The 27,493-nt window shown below is 36.5% G+C and overlaps 1 pseudogene; it reads right to left on the reverse strand.

Moving 5' to 3' along the window:
- Positions 1-1,369: 1,369 nt before the first annotated feature.
- LOC135628558 (26S proteasome regulatory subunit 4 homolog) lies at positions 1,370-17,975 on the reverse strand (annotated as a pseudogene).
- Between the last annotated feature and the right edge of the window lie 9,518 nt (positions 17,976-27,493).

Raw genomic sequence — 27,493 nt, forward strand, 5'->3', positions numbered from 1 at the left:
GTGCCAACACAGTGAATCAATGTATATTTTGTCCCATTTCAATTTTCATTTGTGACAAGTTGAAGTCCCACCTACTGAATTGCCACTCTAGTTTATCTTTCCTATTTCCTGAAAAAGACATGTTCCAACATGAAACAATTTAGCATATACTTTTGATTTCAAACTAATTACATATTACCCCCCATAATTAGCTTCCTTTAGCATTTCGATCCCTACACTTCAGAAATTTACATTGGCATCCCTATAGTACGAAAATGAAACATCTAAGTCAATTTACCCATACACCATTAATTTTACCGATAGAAACATGAAAATAAAGAGCAAAAAGGTACCCTTAATGTTCCAGTTGATGATGGCAAACAACGTCAGTGGTGGCAACCGACAACGCCACGAGTGACTGTTGTGGATGAGGAGAGCGACGATGAAAGATAAGGGTTGCTATGCATCTACATCGACATCGATGCAGTTGCCGAGCGGGGAAAGGGTCACCGATGCAGATGTAAAGCGATGCTACTTGGCATATGCATCGATGGCCCTTTTGCTCGGCAACTACGTCGCGCCGACGTAGATGCAAAGTCACTCGCCATCGTAAATGTAAATGTAAAGCAACGTTACTCAGCAACTGCATCTACGTCGTCGCAGATACAGAGCGACGTCACTCGGCAACTACATCGGTCGCTCTGCGTTTGCGTCGGCGCCTACGAAGATGCAGAGCGACACCGCTTTGCATCTACATCAACGTTGATGCAATTGCCAAGCGATGAAAGAGCCACCAATGCAGATGCCGAGCAGCCCTTTCGCCACTCGACAATGGCAACGATGTCGACGCTGACGCCGAAGCAGAGGCACTCTTACCTCTCACCGCTACTCTCCTCATCCACAATAGCCACCCGCAACCCCCAACAATGCCACTATCCGCCACCACCGACGTCATCCACCGCCGTCAACTAGAATGCTAAATTACCTTTTTTTTGTTTTTGAATTTCCGTTGATAAAATGAACAACATTATGGTAAATAGACCTAAATGTTTTACCTTCATAATTATAGGGATGCCAATGAAACTTTTTAAAACATAAGGACCGAGATGCTCAAGGTAGTTAAATACAAGGGGTATTATGTAATTAGTTCTTTGATTTCTTAAGACATATAAACACAACACATTTATATAAAAGGTATGTGATTACAACTTGGGCATGAAGATGCACAATATTTCTCAAAAGATTATTTATGTTGAACCATTTTTGTTATCCAATTTGCGATCATCAAGGTCCACAAACAAACATCTAAAAATAATATATTGAGAATCACGATAATCAAAAGCGACATATGAGACAAACCTTCATGTTATGAGGCAAGCGAATTAATAGCTCACATGTAGAGTCCCTTAGGCACCCCTTCTTCTTAAACGTCACCTTCTCCTTGGCCTTCTTGAAGTCTGCATGAGTTACCTGAGCGTAAGATGATGTAGCTACAAATTACTGAGATATGTAACTTAGGGCACTTTGGGAATGCAAGATAAAGCAAATGGGTATTAGTTTAAACTCTTAATCCAATGCAAGTCAAATTCAACTAGCCGATCCAACCACTAAAGACGTGTAGTCCAACTCAAACTAGTCAAGTGAGAGTGTCTCTTCAAAGAAGACTAGTTAATATTCCATTTGTTGGGTATGTCCCTACCATATCAGATTTGTCAAACTTAATATGCACCAAACCAAGGATAATATTCAAGTATTTGACGATCTTGTTTGAAAAACTTTTGATTAAAACAAACATTTGAAAACCATCAGAATCCATATCAACAATATTAGTTTTGAATTATTCGTATTGTTTCTTATCAATTATATGATCCAACATGTGCCCAAGAGCAAGAATTTTACTTATAAGCCAAACCATATTCTTTTACGTTGAACTGATCTTATTCAGTTTATATTTTACTTTTTAAGTTGAATTTTTCTTTATTTCATTATTTAGGGCCTTGAATGATTCTCTCCCAAATTGTCTCACTTCTCAAGGCTATAGAAGAGAATTGGGAAAAGAAAAACAAAGAACAGAGAATCAGAAATTAAGACGAGATCAAGACATTTCCAAGAGCCAAGGCATCACCACATCACTTCTCTATACGAGAGATAAGCTGTCATAAGAAATGGGAACAAAATAGATAAGTAGCATCTTTCCTTTCCATTTTCTATTTTTGGAGGAAGAAGAGGATCTCTATTCTAGCAGCATGACAAACTGTTTCAGTGGTCAACCACTGTTAAGACACATTGGTGGAGGTTTAGAGCCTATAACAAACCTTAATTAGCCTGAGTAAGGACCTGTAAGGATCATATGGTTCAGTACTAAATGGTGTTGTTTTTGTATTATCTTTTACTGATAATGTGTGAAAAAGGTTGGAATATTGCCCGATAAACTGGTGAGATACCAATACAACAAGGTGTCAAGACCAGAGGTCGACCGAGCTTCTAAACCTGGTTGTAGACCTTTAGACTTGAAAACACGAAGCATAGACTTGAGTGTTCAGAGATCACCAAAAATGTCACCTGAACAAATTTCCAATATGCTTTTGTAAGTAAATCTCCCTCAACAGGTAAATAACTTTATTACATCTAGCCCAAAGAATGATCGTTTGTGGTTCTTTATTCTACTTCTTATAACAAGTTTTATCCAGAGCAATGATACACTAATAAAGATTGATGCTTCCTCAAATGGTCATGCTCCTCTTGCCCCAAGAAAGAGAAGTAATAAAAACTTGAATCAACAAGGAACCCCCATTCGAGTAAATTAGTGGCTTTATAAAATACATACCAGGAACTATAACTGGGGTTAGAAGAAGTCATCTGGACAATATAGCTTTATAATATGAATCTGAAAAGCAATCTAATAGAGAACATAGACTAAATACAGCTTACATGAACCATCATATTTAAATTATAAAGAAATGAGTTACCTTTATAGAATAGGAGAGGTAATATGAAAAGTTCTCCTGTCTTTTAGTGGTTAACTTTTTAAGTGATCAATTTCTGAACAATTAATAGGAACATAGAAAAAATTCATAAAATCCCTAGGGTATGGACAACTAGCATTCAAAAGTCAATATCCATTTAAAAAAGCATGTATACATCCCAAACAAAAGGTATATAAGACCACAATAACAATTGCTGATAATATTAGTGTAATAACAAAAGCTTTATCTAACAATGACCTTCTATATAAAAGAATACAATTTTACATGTAAATATGTGACACACCTTCATCCTACGCTCTCTTAAAGCAAGCAAGCCAGATTCAGTACAGATTGTCTTTATATCAGCTCCAGAGAACTCGTCCTTTGTCATGACAAATTCTTCCAGGTTGACATTATTGGCCAGCGTCATTCTAGAGGTATGTATCAAAAGAAATTAACATGAAAATAAGAATTTAGCAAGAACCCGCAAAGTGTACAAAAACATGCACCAGTGTTCTATAAGTATCCTATATTTGTTCATGAAACATAACAAACCTGAAAAATACGATGTTTAATGTCTGGCAACGGGAATTCAATCTTCCCATCAATACGACCAGGCCGAAGCAAGGCTGGATCAAGGCTTTCAATTATGTTGGTTGCAAGACCTTAACATCCCCCCTTGAGTCCAAACCATCTAACTGGTTCAGCAATTCCAACATGGTTCCCTGTATTTCACGCTCACCACCAGAATGAGCATCATATCTAAAATTGGTCAGATAGAATAGTCTGATAATTTTAACTATGATTTACATACAAGAGAAAGAAAAAAGTGGGACTTTTATTTCTCATAGACAGACCTTTTGGTGCCAACTGCTTCTATCTCATCAATAAAGACTATCGAAGGAGAAGGTTCATCTGCCACTCTAAACAGTTCTCTAACAAGTTTTGGGCCATCACCCAAATATTTCTGAATCAACTCACTTCCAAAAACATGCAAGAAAGTTGCTTAAGTTGAGTTAGCCACAGTCTGAAATTAAGCATTCATAAATAGTACAAAAATTAGGACTTTGCAATAACCAATGCAGATACCAAAGCATTTAGATCACCATGCAACACAAATTGGATGGCAAAAACCTTTTAGGTTGCAAACCCACAAGAGAGATAATTCCAATTGTAAAGTGAAACTCGGTTAAGCTTTTTTTTTTTAAATTAGCCACCATCATCTAGATTGTAAATTTGTAATAATAGAAGGTCAATTTTTTTTAAAAAAAGACATCCATTGGTAAAGAAGAAGCGCACAGGCAATAAAAATATCCTTTCTCATTTCTCTTCTCTATTTACTCATAATAAATGCTGGTAGATATACTAATCTATATTCTATACAAATGTAACTAAATAGAGATCGAGAGAATAGAGAAGAGGGAGGGTAAAGAATATGTGGGGCAAAGTTGTAAAGTCCATGTTATGGAAATTCACATGCTACACTCTCACCTTGGCAAGTAAAGTTTTCCCAGTTCCAGGCTCCCCATATGGTATAACTCCCTTGGGAAGCCTAATTCCAATATCTTCATACAGCTCAGAATGAGTAAGAGGAATTTCAACAGCTTCTTTAATTTATTGAATTTGTGTATCTAAGCCACCAATATCAGCATAAGATTCCAAAGGAGCTTTTTCAACTTTCATGACAGAAACCATAGGATCAAGTTCATCCTGAAGAAGCCAACAACAGACAAGATCTGCAAAAGACATTTTAATCTAATCACCCATTTATCCACTCAATAACAACATATCCTGACGTAATATTTCAGAATTTAACAATTATGTGAACAAAAGCCACCAAGTAAGAAGCATATCATTATGTATCATGTCATGTGAAGATGCATAAAAGGTAAGGATTAGAAACATCTAAAGCACAGGCTAAAATAAAAAGGACAAAGACCAATAATTATTTTACACTTCAGTTGAATAAGATACAGGTATATAATAATTCTGTAAAATCTTTTGGATTGGAAAAATCCAGAGTTAGATGTAGCTTGACCGGTTTCTTCACCCACACCTATAAACAAGTCAAGTTGTATATTGATTCAAACAATAAAAATATTCCAGCCCATTCAGTGTAGGTTACACTGCAGAGGAGACAAAATAAGTGTCAACCAACTGTAAGAAAGCTTTTCAAGAAAACTATATTTCAATCTCTGCAGCTGTCTCTTCAATAAGGATTGGACCGAACACTTGTTTTTACTCCTAGGAGAAGTCCAAAACAAGAGGTAGACAAGCTAAATAAGACATTTCTCCTTTATTTTCAAGAAATGTTTTGAGTCACTTTGAAAATATTCAAATAAGAGAAGAAGGAAAAAACAACAGAAAACAAAAGGAAGAGGTGGAGGTGGAGGTGGAGATGGAGGCAAGACATACAGGAGTGGGCGACCCAAATTTCTTCTGACATTTAGAATTTCTACGATTGTTGAAAGCAAGTACACAACCCATCTATTAAGAAGCTAAAGAGGCCACCATTTGAATAATATCCAATTATTCAAACATATAGATAAAAAATGAACCCAAACTGTCACTTTATCAAAGACTTTGACTAACTCACAGAATTAAATGACCACTGAAAATAAATGAAACAATCTTAAAGGATTAGAATTAAAATCAAACAGAGTAGATAATATAATTTGTAAAAACAAAATCAATGCTCTAGCTACCCAACATAGGTTTCCTAGATTGAGTGACTCAACACACAAACATTTAGATACATTCAAAAGAAACAAAGTTCCTAAGAAGAAAAGAACATGATGATTCTTAAGCAGGCATATGCAAAGAGTTAGAGCCAATAAATAGCACACATAAACACAAAATACAAATGTAACTAAATAGAGATCGAGAGAATAGAGAAGAGGGAGGGTAAAGAATGTGTGGGGCAAAGTTGTAAAGTCCATGTTATGGAAATTCACATGCTACACTCTCACCTTGGCTCCCCATATGGTATAACTCCCTTGGGAAGGCTAATTCCAATATCTTCATACAGCTCAGGATGAGTAAGAGGAAGTTCAACAGCTTCTTTAATTTATTGAATTTGTGCATCTAAGCCACCAATATCAGCATAAGATTCCAAAGGAGCTTTTTCAACTTTCATGATAGAAACCATAGGATCAAGTTCATCCTGAAGAAGCCCAACAACAGACAAGATCTGCAAAAGACATTTTAATCTAATCACCCATTTATCCACTCAATAACAACATATCCTGATATAATATTTCAGAATTTAACAATTATGTGAACAAAAGCCGCCAAGTAAAAAGCATATCATTATGTATCATGTCATGTGAAGATACATAAAAGGTAAGGATTAGAAACATCTAAAGCATAGGCTAAGATAAAAAGGACAAAGACCAATGATTATTTTACACTTTAGTTGAATAACATACAGGTACATAATAATTCTGCAAAATCTTCTGGATTGGAAAAATCCAGAGCTAGATGTAGCTTGACCGGTTTCTTCACCCACACCTATAAACAAGTCAAGTTGCATATTGATTCAACCAAAAAAAATATTCCAGACCATTCAGTGTAGGTTACACTGCAGAGGAGACAAAATAAGTGTCAACCAACTGTAAGAAAGCTTTTCAAGAAAACTATATTTCAATCTCTGCAGCTGTCTCTTCAATAAGGATTGCATCGAACACTTGTTTTTACTCCTAGGAGAAGTCCAAAACAAGAGGTAGACAAGCTAAATAAGACATTTCTCCTTTATTTTCAAGAAATGTTTTGAGCCACTTTGAAAATATTCAAATAAGAGAAGGAAAAAACAACAGAAAACAACAGACATTGCTCCCGCTCCTGCTCCCGTTGCCGTTGCTCGCTGCTGCTGCCGCTGTCGCCGCTCGTCGCTCTCGCTCCCGCTCCCGCTTCCTCTTTTCTCAATCAGCACCCCCTAACACACCTCTTCCTTCTTCTCCTTCAGTATATTGTTAACAGTATATAGTATACTATTAACAATATATTAATAATAGTATTTATATTTATTAGATTAATAGTATTTTATTTTGATTTTAATACCATTAATTTTTATTTATTTAAAATTATTATATTTAAATAATTATATTTAAAATTTTTATTAATTATATTATATATTTTTATATTTAGTGTCTCGCTTCGTTCAAGCGAGCGCCTAGCGCTTCAGGCGTTTATGAACCTTGACGCCTAGCGCTTTTTAAATCACTGACACAAATAAAGGATGCAGTATTTAGAAAAGAAAAAAAAAGAAGTCTTAAATAAAAGCAAACCTTGCATTTCTTCGGCAATTATCTTTGTGAAAATTAAGTGTTGGTTGCTGAGATAATGGATCTTTTGTTCTACATACTAAGAGAGAAATGGTTCCAGACATGTTCACGTACCTCATCAAGTCTTGGGTGTGTTGGGCTGATATCCCATATTCAGCCCATGTGGGCTAGGGCAGCCCACAGCCCACACCCCCTCTTAACCTAACCCTAATTAAGATTAGGGGGGTGTGGTGGCTGCGTTTTAGAGGCAGATTAAAGTTATAAAAAGGCAGCAACAAGGCAGATCTTTGGAGCGACGAGATTCCAAATAGAAGAAGGAGAACAAGGCAGAAAAGGAAGAGAAAGAAAGGGAAGAAGACAAGGACAACGCAGAGAGACTGTTCTCAATCATCTAGCAGTGTTCTCATCTCAGGTTAGATCAAATCTACAGTAGGCTCATGTTGTGATTACTTGGGAGGTTTTAGATATTGTGGGCAGTGACGTGATCCTTGTATCCCAGTTATTCTCTTGTGGTTGTTGCTAAAATTTTGGGCAAGAGATTGAGATTTGTACATTCATTATTCTCATAGTGGATTATCTCTAGTTTGCCCCGTGGTTTTTACCCTTCACATTGAAGGGGTTTTCCACGTATATCTTGGTGTTCTGTTTGATTGTGTTTCCATTTTATTCCGCTGCGTAATTTGGTCTTCTAGTATTTGTTCCTATACAAAAGGTTATTCCTGTTTATATCCCCATCAACTGGTATCAGAGCGGGGTTTTGGTGATTTAATTTTTGTATTTGAACATGGAGGCTAGTAATATTTCTCTCATGATTAGTTTGAATGGAAATAATTGGATGATATGGAAACCAAGAATGGAAGATCTCTTGTATTGCAAAGATTTGTATGGACCTTTGCAAGGGGATAGTGCAAAACCTACAACTATGACAGATGATGAGTGGAAGAGGTTAGATCGAAAAACAATTGGGTTTATTAGACAGTGGCTTGATGACAGTGTCTTTCACCATGTTTCTACTGAAATTTCTGCATATTCTCTTTGGAAAAAATTAGAAAGTCTCTATGAAAGAAAAACAGCTGGCAACAAAGCTTTTTTGATCAAAAAACTTGTGAACCTAAAATATAGAGAGGGTGCTTCTATTGCTGAGCATTTGAATGAAATGCAGAGTAATACTAACCAGTTATCCTCTATGAAAATGTCTCTTGATGATGAGTTGCAGGCATTGTTACTTCTCAGTTCATTACCAGAAAGTTGGGAGACACTGGTGGTTTCCCTTAGTAATTCTGCGCCAGATGATATTGTCACTATGAGTCAAGTAACAAGTAGTTTGTTGAATGAGGAGTTGAGAAGAAAGAGTTCGGCAACATCTCAGAATGATTCACAGGCACTTATCTCAGAGAACAGAGGAAGGTCAAAGTCTAGAAGCAGTTCACGTATGGGTAGGAGCAAGTCAAGATCAAGAAAAAATATTGTTTGCTATAACTGTGGTGAGAAAGGACATTACAAGAACCAATATAAGCAACCTAAGAAGAACAAGAAAAAGGGAAAAGAAGTGTAATACTACAACTACAGTGCAGGGTGGTGATTATTTGATTTTGTCTCCTTTTGATGATATTTTTTCTTGTGTGTGTTAGGATCTTGAGTGGGTGATTGACACAGGTGCTTCTTATCATGCTACACCTCGGAGAGAGTTTTTTGCTACATACAAGTCTGGAAACTTTGGTGTTGTCAAGATGGGCAACTATGGCACAGCAGACATCATTGGCATGGGTGATATCCATTTAAAGACCAACCTTGGCTGCAAGTTGGTACTTAAGGATGTGAGGCATGTGGTTGACTTGAGGCTGAATTTAATTTCAGTTGGAAGACTAGATGATGAAGAGTATGAACGCAGATTTCACAGAGGGCAATGGAAGCTCAGTAAGGGTTCTCTTGTTATAGCTAGTGGAAAGAAATGTCATACTTTGTACAGGTTGCAGGCTAAAGCTTATGGTGAGCAGTTAAATGCTACAGAGAAAGACTTCAGTATGGAGTTGTGGCATAGGCGATTGGGACACATGAGCGAGAAGGGGCTGCAAGCTCTTTCCAAGAGAGAGGTATTACCATATCTCAGAGGTATACATCTGAACCCTTGTATTGATTGTTTGGCTGGTAAACAACATAGAGTTTCATTTACTAGTGCTGCTTTGTCTAGAAAAATGCATGCCTTAGACCGTGTTTATACAGATGTATGTGGTCCTTTGAGGACAAAAACTCCTGGTGGATCTGTTGATGTTCTTGGTATAAGTGGTGCACTTTATTTTGTCACTTTTATAGATGATTTTTTCAGGAAAGTTTGGGCTTATGCTTTGAAGACCAAAGATCAGGTTATTAATGTCTTCAAAGAGTTTCATGCCAGGGTTGAAAGGGAGACAGAAAGGAAATTGAAATGCATAAGATTAGATAATGGTGGTGAGTATACGGGATTGTTTAATGACTATTGCAGGTCACATGGGATCCAACATGAGATGACAGTTCTTGGTACACCCTAGCATAATGCAATTGCAGAGAGGATGAACCGCACCATCATGGAAAAGATCAGATGTATGCTTTCACAAGCCAAGCTACCCAAAAGGTTTTGGGATGAGGTTTTGAGGACTGCAGTTGATGTGATCAACTTATCACCATGTACAGCCCTAGATGGTGATGTTGCAGAGCATGTATGGTCAGAGAAAGATGTTTCCTACAAGCATTTGAGAGTATTTGGTTGTCGTGCATTTGCACATGTTCCAGATAATGAGAGGTCCAAGCTGGATGGTAAGTCTAAAGAATGTATTTTTTTTGGTTACTCACATGATTAGTTTGGTTACAGGCTTTGGGATCCAGAAAAGCAGAAGGTGTTCAGGAGCAGATGTGGTCTTCTTTGAGGATCAAACCTTTGAGGATTTGAAGAAGAAGGCACCAGCCAAGACTTCTGTAGAAGGATTAGCAGATTGTGACCCAGTTATTCCTCCAGTATATCAGGGTGATGGGGGAGATGTGCAGGAAAATAGTGTAGAGCCTAATGTTGATTTACCTGTAGGGCATGTTGAGCAAGAAGAAGTAGGAGAGTAAGATCCCGCAGAACCTCAATTGAGAAGATCTTCTAGACAACATCAACCTTCCAGAAGATACTCTACAGATGAGTATGTGATGCTTACTGATGCAGGTGAACCAGAGAGTTACCAGGAAGTAATTGAGAGTGAGCAGAAAGAGAAGTGGTTAGTTGCTATGCAGGAAGAGATGGATGCTCTTCAGAAGAACCACACTTATGATTTGGTGCTGCTACCAAATGGAACAAAAGAAAGACAAGAGATATGTCGACAGTTGGTCGGTATGGCTTCACATTGAGGAGTCATGGGACAGCCTCCCTTATGGGCTGAAGGGGGAGGTTGTTGGGCTGATAGCCCATATTCAGCCCATGTGGGCTAGGGCAGCCCATAGCCCACACCCCCTCTTAACCTAACCCTAATTAAGATTAGGGGGGTGTGGTGGCTGCGTTTTAGAGGCAGATTAAAGCTATAAAAAGGCAGCAACGAGGCAGATCTGGAGCGACGAGATTCCAAAGAGAAGAAGGAGAACAAGGCAGAAAAGGAAGAGAAAAAAAGGGAAGAAGACAAGGACAACGCAGAGAGACTGTTCTCAATCATCTAGTAGTGTTATCATCTCAGGTTAGATCAAATCTACAGTAAGCTCTTGCTGTGATTACTTGGGAGGTTTTAGATATTGTGGGCAGTGACGTGATCCTTGTATCCCAGTTATTCTCTTGTGGTTGTTGCTAGGGTTTTGGGCAAGAGATTGAGATTTGTACATTCATTATTCTCATAGTGGATTATCTCTAGTTTACCCCGTGGTTTTTACCCTTCACATTGAAGGGATTTTCCACGTATATCTTGGTGTTCTGTTTGATTGTGTTTCCATTTTATTCCGCTGCGTATTTTGGTCTTCTAGTATTTGTTCCTATACAAAGTTTATTCCTGTTTATATCCCCATCAGGGTGAGGATGCTTAGGTAGCACATCTAACACCTCTTTGTCCACAATGCACTTGCCATGAATTTCTTTATAAAGCCGGACCTTTGTTCACAATGTACATGCCAAGAAAATTAATGCATTATTGTGGTGCTTTTTAGCTTGTGAAATATCTCTCAATAGTACTTATACACTGAGGCTAGCAATTCATACCAATATCTGATTTTTCTATTACAACTAGCATCATGAACCGGTTGACTTCTATTTCCTTGTGATGACCACAAAGAATTCACAGCAACCTTAAGGAATGTTTTCTGATGAAGTAATGTACTTCCTCATATGACAAGTAAGAACAATTATGTCATCATAATTCGTTGAGGTTTCAAGTATTTTTTCCCCTGTAGTTCTAATGGTGAAGCAAACTTCCGTACATAGAAAACCTGGCTGTCAACAAATCATGCATACATCAGAATCATCTGAGAGAAAATGTAGCATAAATACCTCCAGTTGTTTTCTTCTGTTTTTATCATTCCTCCTGAGCAAGATAACATTGAGATACTATTCCTATTACCTGTGTTGGATGCTGTCCTTGATCATCCCAGCTTTTATAAAAACGAATATTGGCTATAGAAGCTGCCATCTAGCAACTCCACTTTTGAAGTGTTTTAAAACAATTATATCTGTGTAACCTTCAACTGTAGTTATATCTGCAAATCATGCTTTCCACTCGTTAAGTCTTCCTTATACAATTCTGGACACCACAAAATTATCCATAATTAAGAATTTAAGATCATACCTTCAGGAGTTTCTCCTCGTGGCTGAAGAAAATTCACGTGCTTCTTCTGTAATAAAAAACTTCTCCTCCTAACCTTTTTATAGCTGGCTCAAAGGAAAGTCTGGTTGATGTTGATGACTCAAACAAAGCTACCATAAGATACCCCTCCAGCATTTTGCTTCTCAATGAATCTTCTCAATCTTTTCCATCTCAATTGCCATTTCAATTATTCCATTCAAAATATCTGGAACAAACTGTTGAGATTCACTGACATCATCAAGCTAGAACTTGTTGCCACATGAAGCTGAAAACTTCTAAGAATCAAATAAATAGCACTTGCTGCCACTCATGGGTAAATCTAAAAATGGCCACCTTCAGGGTGTCTTGTCAAAGATGATGGTTTGCATAGTAGATTGGTGGAGACAGGATGTGCTCCGAGAAAGAGCAAGTTCTCAACGCTACTAGTTGAATGAGAAAAGATAGATGCTTGATGGCATCTCGTTGAGCGATCGTTTGAAGTCAACAAATCCTTCTGCATTACAAGACCAGATGGAGTGAACAAAGCCATTACAGGTTAAGAGGCAATTAAAAAAACGCAAAATCATTTCTTCAGACAAATTTGAGGAGTATAAGAAAAATTAATTTACAAAAAGAACGTATTATACAAAAACTATATCATAATAGAAATCAGAAGTTAATTAAAGGGGAAGAACAGAACAAACACAGATTAACTACAAGCACAGAACAAATGTGAAAACTAATTAACATGAAACCAACATCCTAAACAGTGTTAATTTGAATTGGTGGTAACAAGAACAACAATATATATAAATGAGATACAAGAAATTCATCATTTTAGTTATGCAAATCATTTGTTTGTACAAGTAACTTTTTCTACCGTAAGTATTAAAAGGATTTGTGGTGAGTTCATGCTTGGGCCACGACAGCATGGCCAGGGGAGTGTTCCATGTTAGGGACAGCTGAAGTTGAGACCATCATCTTTCCCTTTTTTTTCCACTCTTTCTTATAACTCCAATAATCTCAAATAATCACAAGTAAAACAGTAATAGTAGATTGGCCAAGTTTGATTCATGAGAGTCAATCTGAACTGAAATATTACCTTTTTTTCACGTTTTTGTTCATGAAATTAGATTTGGAAGGTCAATGGTTTAATTGATAACTTTTTGCTAATTTTTTATATTATGTCATATTCCAGTGTGATCCTCTGATTCCTCTTAAAAACTCATTGAACAAAAAAATCCAAAATATAATTCCCTTTTTGTAGATGTCAATTTTTGATTTCTTAATTTTATTTAAAAAGTTTAAATTATGTTTCTATTTATTTGGGAAATTGCATGTAGATTTTTGCAATGTTGATGGTTTTTTCGTATGAGCCCTTCTAAATTTGAAATACAAATACTTAACACATATATGTTATTGTAGTTAATCTCATTAACTAAATTTTATTACTACTATCAATTCTAGATGCCAAAAATTAGCAACCATGAAAAGCCTAAAATTGACAATGATACTAGTCAAACTACAGGAAATGCAAACATGATGTTAAGACAAAAGTTATAGTTCAAAGTAAAAGCCAGCATAAACATTCAAAATAGTGATTTTTGGTAATTGAATATGAAAAAGACATACTAGCATTTAGACACGATATTCAGAACCGAAAATAATTAAACCATATGATCAGAGTGAAATAGGATAAATAAGCTCTTTAATGTCTCTATAAACTTGATATTTTGAACTAATGTTTAAGAAATAGTTTAGTGCATCTCTATTGCAACACATAAGCTTCATTGTTACTCAAGATATGCAAACAAATCTCTTCATATTATAAATAGAAGATCCAATACCTCAAAAGGTTGGCCTCAGTTACCTCTACCGTGGAAAGATCTTTGGAGACCATGTTGAGCCAATTTTCTCTACTCCAGACATCACTCTTCATTGGCAACCAATACTCAGCAAAATTATACTTGTTCTAATAAGGGAGAGATTGAAAACCTTTCATTAGCAAACACCAACGAAACGACAGTAGAACAGTTTGTTTATTTATATCCCTGGGAAATTTTTCAAGTTTATCACATAAACCCAGTTACACTCCTCTGGAATTCTTATAGTATAGAACGGAAATGAGATAGTACACTTAATTATAACTTGGTTTCAGAGAATGCATAACCTCAATTTTGCCTTAGCTTAAAGAAACTCATCAATTTATCTGCCATAAGGAATATGAATGAAGAAATTATAGTGCGAGTTTGCTTTATGCATCTTATTAGTGCACTTATAAAGATATTATGTATGAATGAGTTCTTCATCCATCCTTCTGGTCTTAAAGTTCCTAAATATTATGTCGATCTATATTTAAATGAATTTTGCAACTGTTGAATACCACCAAAATTAGAAACTGGGAGTTTTGATGATGATATGCATCAGTCAATGGTCAGTCCAAACCACTGGAAAAATGATCCTTAACAAAGTGCATTTTTAGATTTCACTGTTTCATATTGCTATAGATAATTCAAATAAGCTTTCCATTTTCCCATGGTCTCATTTTTCACATCAATATCATAGGACTTCACCTCCATTAATCCTTTTCATTAAACTATAAGTCAATGTTCAGCACTCGAATGATAATGCTTAATTAATTGGCAAGTTCAGCCAGAGAAATAAAGCAAATGTTTGGTTCCCTTATCCATTAACATGGGTAATATTATATCGAGAAATAATTTGACAATGTTCATTGAGTTAAAGTAGTTAAGTTGTTCAGAACTTTTAAGTTGTTCTCTATTGTTTTAAGTTTTTTTAATGACATCTTTTATGAATCTGCTAACCAAATTATTCACTTCTTTTTGTGCTTCAGTTTTCTTTCAAAAAAAAAAAAAAAGATTTGCCATAAAGACTTCACAAAGAAAGTGTTTTATAATCTCTCTCTCTCTCTCTCTCTCTCTCTACAAAAGAATTGAGCACTCTATAAAGTTAAATGGACTAACAAAATTTTGCAGCTCAAGAGATCAAATAACCAGGAAAACACAAAACAGAGAGAAGACCAGTACTGGGTGGAGTGCACCATCAAATAAAGTAGTATCCACCTCATCCCTACTTAGAGAGAAACATAGATTCAAGTCAGCCCAATTGCCTCCAACATTCTTCTGCTGCTACATGGTGGAGTTTGGTGTCAAAATGAGGTGGCTTGAGTTCAAGAATTGGTAGGGATTTCATGGAGCAAATGACTCAACAATGTGATGTCAGGAGGCACAACCAGACCAAACAATGGTGTTCATGCTGATGTGTCTCGTATGAGGGTGTAATTAGAGAACTGCATCAGGTTGTGAAGAGCTTCAGGATAAAATTTCCTAGCAAACAAGTAGCAAAGTCTCTTCATTCCATTCCACAAACAAGGTTTCACTGTCACCACTTTCTGCAAAATAAATAAATAAATACATGATTGCTGAGGTTGGTCTTTGATTATAAAACACTGGAAGGACAGTTAATTAGCAGATTTGGTGTACTCAAGTTTGAGTGATTAGTTTCTCTTCCAGATTGTGTTGTATAATTGTTAGCTGAAAACAGATAGCAGCAATGATTTTGTGATGATAAATACAAGTCAAACATGGAAAGAAAATGCAATTTAACCAGATTTGTTACAGTCGATGGCATTAAACAATTATTTGATAGCTTCAACAGTAACAGTATTCGGAACACTGCATAGTCGATCACTTTGAACAATTATCCGATATTCCAATGTAGTTTACATGCTTGTCACGATTTGTAACCCATTGTTGTTATTATTTTTAAGCATGAATAAATATTTTAGTATGCAGAATTTGCATAATGGGTAAGAGATAGTAAAGGACCAAATAATACTATCTAAACAAAAATGAAAATAGATGCTTTTGGTGCTTTGGAGTTCAATCCTCCAAATAGTGAACATGCTGAGAAAATATTTGACTTCTTTTGACATATGACAATATTTTCTTACAAGTCATATCAGCTTCTAATTGAATAATTAAATTTCATCCATCGGATTATTTTTTTATTTATTTCTCTAAAGGCTCAGATTAAGGGTCATCAATCCCTTCGAATTTGTACTGTGCCTCATGCATGTATCGTGCTACTCTGTATGATTGCATAATGTCTCAAAGGTTTTGGTTGACGTAGTCATGTAGAACAAGCATTTTCTTGTAAAGTCCTACCACTTATCACTATCTATGACAAAAATGCAAGAATTTTAGATGGATATATGCAACATGTTCCAATTTCCTTTTATATGCTTCATTAAACCTAAGCACATGAATACACTGAAGTAACTCAGAGGAAAAGAAAAACTATAGAACTTGGCAATCAGCTTGCAAAGATTAAGTTACTTTTGCCTAATCTGATGTGCTTTCGGTGATTGTGACAACACTAACGAAAGTAAATCAGGAATAGGTGAACCAGAAAAAGGAAAGAATCAGCATATATGAATACAAGTTCTAAAAGATTTACCTTTTCATCAATGGTGACATGATAACTCTCATCAATAGACTGTCAACAAAACCCATATCAGTCAACAAGAATTTAGAGGCATATGGACATCCTAAAGTATGAATTTTTGAAAGAGAGAATGCTTACAGAAATATTCTTCGGGAGCTCAAAAGTGACATCTTGTGCTCAATATGCTTTTGGATGCCACTTTCTTTCAGACCAATCAACATGCATCACGGACCAATTGGCACTTCCAATAGGATCCACTATCTGCAGGATGTCGAAATGTCCTGTCTAGTTAGTGATACTCTTAAATTTCCAGATAAGCCATTACTTAGGAAAGCCAAAATGCAAAATGATCTAATGTACTTACACTCGACAGAGTTGGAAGATAATGTTCATCAGCATAGCAGTTGCGACTATCAAAACCTGACTGAGGTCAAGAAATGGGCAAAAATAGCAATCGGTATTGCTGGTTGATCAATCTGAGGGAGCAACCATTGAGTGATTCAACACATAAACTTTTAGATACATTCAAAAGAAACAAAGTGCCTAAAAAGAAAAAAACTTGATGATTATTAAGCAGACATTATGCATCAGAACTTGGATCTCCTATAGTCCAACCCATGAATCTAACATATTACTATGTATCCTAGCAAAATGGGGCTCCATTTACCTTATAGACTTCAATTATTTTGTTATCTTCTTAACTTTTGGAGATTTAAGGTACCCTCGGCAATAGAAATTATATGGGCAAACGTATGATGCCTACAAATGCTTCACAATGCTCACTCATAAAAATTGACCACAAAACACTCGAACACTAAATCTCCAGTTAACCAAGTTCGTCGAGCCTAAATACTAGTGATCTATGTAAATACACATAATATTTTAAGTTATTTTTATCAGAATACTAGCAAATTAGGTATATCAAGAAAACCACAACCAATTCGCACCCTAAACACTAAAAATCTTCACCAATCCGAGATCATGCGACCAAAACCATAAATCATTAAACCAGCAAAACTGACCTTGTTGTGCATAAAAATAGCATAGTCCAATACCAGTTGATCCTTGTCGACAAAAGATAGGATCGTAACGTAGTACTTCATTCTAATCGACGACGAAACGATGACATGGTTCTCATCGATGAGCTCGTCCAGGTTTCTGACACTTATCGGCGACTCCCGAAGATCATCGAACTTGGAGCAATCCTCCTCGTTCTTCTCCTCGTAGGGACAAAGGCGCTCCTGGTTGGCGGCGAACGCCACCTCCATGAGGAGGTAGTCTTTGACGAGCTCGACCTTGAGGATGTGGAGGCGGCACTTAGAGAGCAAGGTGATGGTGGGGAGCCAAGCAACAACCTCAGAACCCTTCTGCCTGCATTGCTTCCGTTTGACTTGGGACGGCGATGCTGCCAACTCAATCTTTTTATCCTTCTTGTCGCCATCGTGCTTCTGATCGCCGGGGTGCCCCTAGTTCCCCATGCCTCCGGGGGTTCCCTGGCCCATGGAACCTAGGGTTTTGTGGTGTACCACCGAGAGAGCTCGAGATCGAAAGTAAGCATAGGAGGTTTGGCTTCGAAAGAGAGACGATAAAAGGAGAAGCCGATCTCAATTCTTATTTGCCTTCACAGTGACACAAAATTGCAAATACACGAGTCTAAATATAGTTATTAGCATTATAATTTTAAGGTACCCTCCAATCACCATCTATTTAATTCTTAAGATTTTAATTTATATCAACATTCTATATTATATGACAACAATTCTTAAATAATCAAATTTTATTTTAAATATATTTAAGTTACATTTAACACTTAAAATTATAATTTACATCAATCTTATCTGATATGAATACTTTAAAAATTATTTTTATTTTAAATATATTTAAGTTATATTATGTATGGGACTAGACATGACTGTAATAGTAGATTAAACTAAAAATATATGTAAAATATTCACAAAATAAACAAGTCATGTGAATGATATAAAATAGACTAGATATAAAAAGAATTTATCCACCTTAAATAGTTGAGGCATTACGACTTATTAAAAATACAGATAACACATGATTCCAGTTATTAGGGATGCCATATGAAAATTTTATATTAGAATAATAAAACACATATGTTACATTAAAATTTAATTATTTTTATTCAAATATAATATAGCCAATTATTTAGATCAAGACTTAAATTCTTGACCTTAATCATCAAGATGTTTTTTTTCTCTCTTTATTGCTTCGCCACATTACTCCATTGTGATAAATAAAACTCATTTGACATTTACTACGTAGAATAATATTATTACAATCAAAGCCAGATTTTAGAAGGGATCCCATCCAAAATACATAAAATAAATAAATAAATACACAGTTAATCTTACAAGAAACAAGCAAGCAATTATTCAGAGCATAAATACAATTAGTGTTTCTCATCAAGATGAGATAGGCAAAATGGTATTAAATTTTCATACTCCTTTGTGCTTCTGTTGATCATATCAGATCTTTAAGAAACAGTATCAGTCAACCTAATCTCTTTATAACATTAGCTCAACAATCTTTTGATGAAATTATGCTACTTATTTTTTGGACACAAAAGCAGAAAAAATAAACGAACAATGTCAAAATGGCCTATCGAATTACGTAAAACAAATAAAAGACATAGTTTGTATCGATAGTTACCAGCAAAGCAGCAACAACATCGATAGAGTGATTCAAACATAAAAACCATTCTTGGCTTGTCTGAAATATGCAGCTCTAGGATCACCGTCCATGCAATTTCATAAATTTTAAATTTTGATCCTTTGTTGCATAACATTAACCAAGTTTTAGTCACTTCGCAATGAATGGTTGCTTAAGAGATATCAAGTGATTTTATTTACGAGGTCCAAATACAAATAGAGATTGCAGTATTTGAAAAGAAAAAAAAGAAAATCTCAAATTAAAGTAAACCTTGTATTTCTTTAGCAATTATCTTTGTGAAAATGAAGTGTTGGTTGCTGAGACGATGGATCTTTTGTTCCACATACCACGAAAGAAATGGTTTCAGACATGTTCAGGTCTTGGGTGAGGATTTGCATGAAAGCACGATGCTTAGGAAGCACATCTAACACCTATTTTTCCACAATGCACTTGCCATAAATTTTTTCATAAAGTTCTATGCATCATCTCACCAAATCTTTCTTTCTGAACGCGAGCTTGATAGGCAACATCACTCCTCGTAGCCACGTCTAGAAAACTAGAGCTTTGTTCACAATGTAGATGCCAAGAAAATTAATGCATTATTGTGGTGCTTATCAGCTTGTGAAATATCTCTCGATAGTACTTATACACTGAGGCTAGCAATTCATACAAATATCTGATTTTTCTATTACAACTAGCATCATGAACTGGTTGACTTCTATTTCCCTATGGTGACCTCAAAGAATTCACAGTAACCTTAAGGAATATTTTCTGATGAAGTAATGTACTTCCTAATATGACAAGTAAGAACAATTATGTCATCATAATTCATTGAGGTTTCAAGTATTTTTTCACATGTAGTTCTAATGGTGAAGCAAACTTCCCTACATAGAAAACCTGGCTGTCTACATATCATGCATACGTCAGAATCATCAGAGAGCAAATGCAGCATAAAAACCTCCAGTTGTGTTTTTCTGTTTTTATCATCCTTCCTGAACAAGATAACTTGAGATACTATTCCTTTTACCTGTGTTGGATGCTGTCCTTGATCATCCCAGCTTTTATAAAAAAGAATATTGGCTGTAGAAGCTGCCATCTAGCAACTCCACTTTTGAAGTGTTTTAAAACAATTATATCTATGTAACCTTCAACTGTAGTTATATCTGCAAATCATGCTTTCCACTCGTTAAGTCTTCCTTATACAATTATGGACACCACAAAATTATCCATAATTAAGAATTTAAGATCATACCTTCAGGAGTTTCTCCTTGTGGCCGAAGAAAATTCAAGTTTTTGTTCATGAAATTAGATTTGGAAGGTCAATGGTTTAATTGATAACTTTTTGCTTATTTTTTATATTATGTCATATTCCAGTGTGATCCTCTGATCCCTCTCAAAAACTCATTGAACAAAAAATCCCAAAAATATAATTCCCCTTTTGTAGATGTAAATTTTTGATTTCTTAATTTTATTTAAAAAGTTTAAATTATGTTTCTATTTATTTGGGAAATTGCATGCAGATTTTTCAATGTTGATGGTTTTTTCGTATGAGCCCTTCTAAATTTGAAATACAAATACTTAACACATATATATTATTGTAGTTAATCTCATTGACTAAATTTAACTACTACTATCAATTCTAGATGCCAAAAATTAGCAACCATGAAAAGCCTAAATTGAAAATGATACTAGTCAAACGACAAGAAATGCAAACTTGATGTTAAGACAAAACTTATAGTTCAGAGGAAAAGCCAGCAAAAACATTTAAAATAGTAATCTTTGGTAATTGAATATGAAAAAGTCATACCAACATTTAGACACGATATTAAGAACCTAAAAGTATTAAACCATGTGATCAGAGTGAAATAGGATAAATAAGCTCTTTAATGTACCTATAAACTTGATATTTTGAACTAATGTTTAAGAAATAGTTTTGTGCATCTCTATTGCAACACATAAGCTTCATTGTTACTCAAGATATGCATACAAATCTCTTCGTATTATAAATAGAAGATCCAATACCTCAAAAGGTTGGCCTCAGTTACCTCGATCGTGTAATGATCTTTGGGGACCATGTTGAGCCAATTTTCTCTGCTCTAGACATCACTCCTTCTTAGAAACCAACTCTTAGCACAATTATACTTGTTCTGATAAGGGAGGGATTGAAAGCTTATCATTAGCAAACAACAATGACAGTAGAATAGTTTGTTTATTTATATCCCCGAGATATTTTTCAAGTTTATCACATAAACCGAGTTACACCCCTCTGGAATCCCTTTCGTTTAGAATGGAGATGAGGTAGTACACTTAATTATAACTTGGTTTCACTGAAAGCATAGCTTCAGTTTTGCCTTATTAGTGCACTTATAAGGATATTATGTATAAATGAGTTCTTCATCTACCCTTCTGGTCTTAAAGTTCCCAAATATTATGTCAATCTATATTTAAATGAATTTTGCAACTATTGAATACCACCAAATTTAGAAACTAGGGGTCTTGATGATGAGATACAATAGTCAATGGTGAATTTTTTTTTTCCATATTTTTTTATACAGAGTCAAGTAGATAAACATCATTTTATTCATCATTTATAAATATTTATTATAATTCATTTATTCATCAAATCATAAGTAGAAAAATAAACATAGTGATGTTAACTTCAAAAATCATACAAGTGGCTCTACTTAGTGGTAGAGGAAGGTCTGCTCTCCACTAGAATCCAATTTAGTACTAGAGGGAGGTTACTCTGAAAATTAAAAACAAAGAAAATTCAACAATACTGAGTAGGAACCCTAAAAGTCAACTCAAAATGAATACATGATCAAAATTCAATCATCCCATTGGCGTATATCAAATACCCGAAGGAGCACTCCCCTAACAACGGATGGAGAGGCTTTATCCTATGGGATGAGTTTGTGTTCTCCCAACAACGGATGGAGGCAATCTCATATTGCACTCCCAATAGCGGATGAAGTGGTATCCCTCACCAGCCAAAGTGGGGACACGTTCCTCCCAACAACGGATGGAGGAACCGTCCAACCGTCACATCTGACGGCCCGCTAATCCCCGAAGGGAATTGCCCTACCTGCTCTTTGTAGGGAAATAACATAATCTCACACTTGTCATGTCCATATCGGGATGAAATAACACATTTAAAACATCTCTTTCAAATATTATCAATATCAAATAATACAAATTAGCCCTCAATTGACTTGAACCCTAGTTCAATCAATCCAATTGAACTCAATTTACTAGAACCTAACCGAACCGATCTTTAATCCTTATTTAACTGGTCTAGAACCACCCTAGCCTAGTATAATTTGGACTAGATTAGGTTCAATTTAGGTTAAACTGACTTAAATAAGTCAATCGATTCGGAATCACCCTGAATTGATCTAGACTAATTAAGCCTAGTTTAGTTCAATCAATATTTGAGCTCAAATCGAATAACAATATTAGGCTAGATTGGGCCAACTCATCTATTGGTCATGTGCATTACACATGACTAGGCATGCTATTGGGAAATCTGGGGGCGACATCACATTCGCAGTTGAAGAACAAAAACAAAATCCCCTATTCTCAAAGAGATATTCGATGTCATGCGAAGATTGATGCGTAAAAATTCGCAAAACTTAAAATTGCATATAGAGTAGATTATGTTACCTAGAGAGATCGTATATCCCTGAATCCTTATAGATCTCTGGGAGAGGGTGAATGAGGTCAAGCGTCCTCCTCTCTAGCGGTGATCCACACAACAGGGCTATGACGACACTCCTCAAAACTCTAGGCCTGCTCTGAGCTAGAGAGGGAGAGGAGAATAGGAGAGGCAAGCAAATGCTCTAGCCTATGAACCACTGAATCCCTCCTATTTATAGAGGTCCTATGTCAAACCCTAATGGATCCTCCCCTATTGGGTATTGGATCTGCATCCAATTACCCAAGTCTCTTAGATTAGTGGATCTCTATCTAATAATCTCTTATGGGCTCTTATTGAATCTCATCCATAGGATTCAATAATTCAGGGGCTTCTTGAATATCCAATAAGTTAGGGGCTCCGACGGATATCTCATATCCGAACCTCTACTCATCGCAATGCATACCATATATGTGTGACCTTCTATGCCCAATATCGAGCTAGCCGTGAGTCATACCTGTCAGAACTCCTTCTAGCTTAGTAATTATTATCTCCATAACAATTTACTCAACTTATCGATTACGGACATACTAGGCCACTACGTCGTAGTCCCAGACATTACAGGGGAATCCAATCCATTGGACATGTCTATCCTCAATTATAGTATACCTATAGTCTCTCATTTATCTAATATCCCAAAGTCCATATACCGGGTATGGTGCTGTTAGACCCATATGGTTTCTACTCGAGTCTCTCTCTAATCGGATTCTCCCGGAGAACTTTTTCTCTCTCAATTCGAATGACCCTGGCCAGGGATTTGTTTGAGCAAGCATACATGGAATATTCCTTTCATGACGCCGAAAGTGGATGCTCCTCTTTCGACACTCAATAGCCCTCGTAAGGTCGACTGTCACTCTCAATGATCAACTATAATAGATCTAGGACATCCAAGCCTATAAGTTTGGTATCAAAGAATGGAGCACTCATATAGGACATCCTTTGTGTCTTAAGTCTAAGGACTAGATATACCACTAGGACTACAAAATCGTTGTCTGACAATAAGGCATCATCAACCATGCAGCATTTCATAAGCGGATTAATTAGTGAACTCATTCTCTAATGAGCACCTATACTGTATCTCTAGTGTCCCCACATGTGCAACTATGAGACCAGCTGCATCTATCATATGGATGGGTATATAGCACACCAGTTTGTTTGGTTATCTCGATATCCCTCTCGAGTAACCTATGATCGAGATTATTTAGGATATGTGTTTAAAGGTGAATTGATCTTATTATCATGATCTTATCACGATTCAATTCCCATTGTATAGATCCAAGAACATCACAATATATGCATGCATATATGCAATAGTCAATATAAAGTGATACATGCCAAAATATAATAAGCAAAAAGATTCCGTGTCAAGTTATATGTGCCATCACTCACGTGATTGGCTTGCTAGGCACCTATGACTAACAATCTCCCACTTGACCTAAAGTCAATCACCTATGTGTCTGATCCCCATTAGACCATTGTGACACTCAAAGACAATATGAGACAATGGCTTTGTCAGTGGATCTGTAATGTTATCTTCGGATGGAACTCTTTCCATTATTATATCTCCTCGGGTCATGATCTCTCTAATAAGTTGGAACCTCCTTAAAACACTTCTGATGAGACCCGGGTTCCCTTGTTTGAGTAATCGCCCCGTAGTTGTCGCAATAGAATGAATCAACTCCTTGCTAGTTAGCCCGACTCCTAGATCTGTGATATACTTCTTCATCCAGACTCCCTCCTTTATTGCCTCTGCTGCAGCAATGTACTCCGCCTCTATGGTAGAGTCAGCAGTAGTATCATGCTTGGAACTCTTCAAGCATACTACTCCTCCATTCAGGGTATACACAAACCCCGAATTTGACTTGCTATCATCGACATCGGACTGAAAGCTCGAGTCTGTGTAGCCTTCAACCTTAAGGCTACTACCTCCATATACTAGTAAAAGATCCTTAGTCATTCTCAAGTACTTAAGGATACACTTTACTGCTTTTCAATGCTCCAAGGCTGGATCCTCCTAATACTTGCTCACGACACTCAGAGCATGCGCTATATCAGGCCTAGTACGTAGCATGTCATACATGATAGACCCTATCGCTGAGGCATATGGTATCATATTCATGTTCGCTCTTTCTTCAAGAGTCTTTGGGGACATACTCCTAGAAAGAGATATCCCATGTCTTATCGGAATGAGACCTCTCTTGGAATTTTCCATGCTAAACCTTTTAACAATGGTTTCTATGTACCTGGACTGGGACAAGTCAAGCATCATCTTGGATCTATCTATATAGATCACAATCCCCAAGATATAGGATGCTTCCCCTAAGTTCTTCATGGAGAAGTTTTTAGATAACCAAGCCTTTATTATGGATAGCATTCCTACATCATTCCAAACGATCAGGATGTCATCCGCATCTTAGTCCATAAATGGATCTAAGCAACCTATACACCATATCTGGGCAGTCCTTGGACACGAATCCCTCGGGTTGTATCATATATATCTCCTCCTCGAGGTTCTCATTGAGGAATGTAGTTTTCACATCCATCTGTCAGATCTCATAATCATAATGTGCTGCAATAGCCAATAGAATTCAGATGGATTTTAGCATTACTATGGGTGAGAAGGTTTCATCATAGTCAACACCTTGCCTTTGTCGATACCCCTTAGCCACTAGCCTTTCTTTATAGTCTACCTTTCCATATACTTCGATCTTTTTCTTAAAGATCCACTTGCAATTGATGGGTACAATACTTTCAGGCGCATTAACTAGGTTCCAAACCTTGTTGGAGTACATAGAATCCATCTCAGAATTAATGGCTTCTTGCCACTTCCTAGAGTCTATACTCATAATAGCCTCATTATAGGTCTAAGGATCAATATCTTCAACATCCTCTCCTCTAATATGTCTCACATATCTCTCCGGAGGATGGGATACTCTGTCGGAACTACGTAAAGTTGGAACTTGTGTATTAGGTACTTGAACAGACTCGGGCTGTAGAGTGGTGCTTGAGTTAAGTTCTCCAACTACGCTCAACTCTATTATGCTCCAATTGTCTCCGCCAAGAGTGTGTTCCTTCTCAACGAATACTGCTCTCTTAGCTACAATGACCTTTTGGTCCTTGAGATGATAGAAATAATATTCACAAGTTTCCTTGGGGTATCCCACGAACTTGCATCGCTCTGTCCTCGATTCCAACTTATCGGGGTTATGTCTTTTAACGTGGACAGGGCAGCCCCAAATCTTAATAACCTTAAGATCGGGTTTCTTCCCTTTCTATATCTCATATGGTGTAGACACTACCGACTTAGTTGGAACTCTGTTCAGAATGTAAGCTGTAGTCTCTAGGGTATATCTCTAGAATGAGATGGGTAGGTCAGTGAAACTCATCATGGATCGTACCATGTCTAACAGCGTACAATTTCTCCTTTCAAACACACTATTGAGCTAAGGTGTATAAGGAGGTGTCCACTGGGATAATATCCCATAGTCCTTGAGGAATTGGGTAAACTCTGTACTTAAGTACTCACCTCCTCGATCTGATCGAAGAGTCTTGATACTCTTTCCAGTCTGGTTCTCTACTACATTCTTATACTCTCTGAATTTCTCAAAGACCTCAGACTTATACTTCATTAAGTATACATATCCATACCTTAAGAAATCATCAGTGAAGGTAATGAAGTAGGAGTAACCACCAATGGCATCAATTGACATGGGTCCATATACATCACTATATATGAGTTCCAACAACTCAGTGCCTCTTTCTCCAATTCCACTAAATAGAGAGTTGGTCAATTTTCCACGAAGGCAAGGCTAGCATATTGCATATGACTCATAGTCGAATGGATCTAGATATCCATCCTTTAGCAACTTTTGAACCTTCCCTCATGGATGTGACCTAGCCTACAATGCCAAAGGTATCCACTATTCACCTTATCTTGTTTCCTCTTAGACACACTTACATTCATGATATGTGGAGTAGTGTCTAGCATAAATAAACAATTATGGAATATTTCTTTCTTGATGATCTCATCATCTAATAATATCGAACAACCATTGTTCTAAAAAACTAATTTATATCCACTAACTGTCAAACATGAAATGGGGATAATGTTTTTGATAATAGAAGAAATAAAATAACATCAATCTAATGCAATAATAGCTCCACCAGGCAGATGTAGGGTGACCTCGCCAATAGCTACTATAGCAACTTTTGCTCCATTGCCCATCTTGAGGTTCATCTCGCCTCTCTCCAGTCTCTTGGGCCTTGCCAGAACCTGCAACGAATTGCATATAAGATAAGCACTATCGATATCCAATACCCATATGTTATCATAAGAGTCTGACAAATGGAGACTGATCATGAATATACCTGAAGCTTCTCTAAGCTTCTATTTCGCCCTCTCTACAAGGTACTATTTATAATTCCTCTTCTAGTGCCTATCTTTGTCATAATGGAAGCACTGGCCTTTGTCCTTTGTCGAGTCTTTCTTAGCAACCTTTACTTTACCTGATCTACCCTTGCCATTGCCCTTCTTAAGGGACTTTTCTGCTTTCCTTTTCTTTTTTGTCTCACCAGTGTATAGAACTGGCTTCTCCTTTTTTATAGTGCTCTCTGCCTCCCTCAACATATTGAGGAGCTCTAAGAGAGTAA

Source organism: Musa acuminata, chromosome BXJ3-1 (genome assembly GCF_036884655.1).
Source record: "Musa acuminata AAA Group cultivar baxijiao chromosome BXJ3-1, Cavendish_Baxijiao_AAA, whole genome shotgun sequence".
NCBI classification, from domain to species: Eukaryota; Viridiplantae; Streptophyta; class Magnoliopsida; order Zingiberales; family Musaceae; genus Musa; species Musa acuminata.